Source organism: Gekko japonicus, unplaced genomic scaffold (assembly GCF_001447785.1).
Source record: "Gekko japonicus isolate JY-2015 unplaced genomic scaffold, Gekko_japonicus_V1.1 scaffold3326, whole genome shotgun sequence".
Lineage (NCBI taxonomy): Eukaryota > Metazoa > Chordata > Lepidosauria > Squamata > Gekkonidae > Gekko > Gekko japonicus.
This window is the reverse complement of record NW_015172649.1, coordinates 1-1,842: the sequence shown is the minus strand read 5'-3', so window position 1 is coordinate 1,842 and position 1,842 is coordinate 1.

Here is a 1,842-nt window from a genome sequence, read left to right as displayed (position 1 = left end):
AGCTTCCTGGCGGGAGCTGGGGATACACCAGAATTACATGTCTGCTGCACACCACAGAGATCAGCTGCCTTGAGGAAAATTGATGATTAGGACATTGGACTCCACGGCACTGCACCACTTAGCAATTTCTTTTCCACACGAGATACCCAGCCAGGATCAGGCAAACCTAACCCCCCATCCCCTGCTGATTGGCCAGAAGAGACCAGGGGTGATTCTGCATCTAGCATTTGCTCCACGTTTTCTCAACTGGAAGGGGAAAGTGCAGCTCAAAACCACATTCAAATACCCTGGGGCCAACGCCATACTGACTGCAAAGTCACCCCTGAACAGCCATAAAATGGCCATAAATCCAAGCAGACGGTACCATAAAATCAGATGATCAAAGGAAGCGAAAGCAGCCGGGAGTGTGGTGGAGGCTACCATAAAACCCGATGATCAAAGGAAGTGAAAGCAGCATGCAGTGCAGAGGTGGATTTCTGTCCCAGCGTGGGTTTGCTAAAACAAACGGAGGTTAAAGCCAATGCGGAAGCAGCCCAGGCAAATTTAGAAGATAAGGGTCGTCTGGGATAGAGAGGGATAGATGGGGAAGCAGGGGCAGTCCAATCTGCTGCCAGAACCGCAGAACTCGCTGGTGTAAATTGCATTAGAAGCCTGCTATTCTTCTCTCCCCCCCCACCACTTTATGGGGACATGGCTGTGGCTGCTTGTGCCCCCACAAGGCCAAGATCTGGGGCAGCCGCGCCTGTCGTCCACCATCTTAGATCGTCCCTAGAGTTGGAGCTAGGGTTGCCAGCCTCCAGGTGGGGCCTGGGGATCTCCCGCTTTTGCAACTCATCTCCAGCTGACAGATCAGCTCCCCTGGAGAATATGGCTGCTTTGGAGGGTGAACTCAATGGCATTGTACTGTGCGGAGGCCCCTCCCCGAACCCCGCCCTCCCTGGCTCCACCCCCAAAGTCTCCAGGTATTTTCCAAACTAGACTTGGCAACCCTAGTTGGAGCGCATAGCGCAGGGGGAGAATCGAACAGCCTGCTCCCGTCTTGAAATTTAACAGAAGCACACGGAGTGGAGGCAGGTGGTTGAGGAGGCAGGTGGTCTGGCTCACTCTACAGCAGAGCTTTCCTCTTGGTGCATCCCTCCAAACAGATCCCCGGGGAACATTCATCATGCCGCGGCCGAGCATACTTTCACCTTCCTTTCTCTCACTTCTGGGTGTCGGGGGATTGAGAGTAGGGAGCAACACAATGACGCTAAATTAAACACGGGAAATAAGGCACAATGCATTACACACACACACTCCGCCTTACCTTCAAGCGATATTGAAGTGGAGCTTGTACTCCTGACTGACTGTTGACCTCTAAATCGTGGTCAAAGAGCTTTTCTGACCCCAGGGCAGACTCCTGTTCTTCGGGAATCAAGTTTCAAATATTTCCGCCCAAAGATGCAGCGCCGCTGATTGGTGGAAGTCTGTCCTCCAAGAATGCCCATTGGAGATGAGATCAGCGGTGTGATTCTCTGATCTGTTCTCAGTAAGCACGTGTGCACGGAAATCAAGGCTGCTTTTCCGCCCCGCCCCCCTGACGCTAAACATAAAATGGAGAATCCTCTATATGTCTTTTTGGCACAAGTAGTCCCCGAAGGCAGAAAATAAACCTGAAAACATAAGGTCAGCACAAAACTAACAACCCCCACTGCTTTACTGGCAGAGCATGGCCATAACCCGAACAGCAAAAGTGCAAACAGAAGACCCACAAACCAAAATCCGAGGAGATCATACCCTGAATGACATATTACTTTTTTACTGAAATATTTTCAAATATGACGTTTCCCCACTGGGAAGACT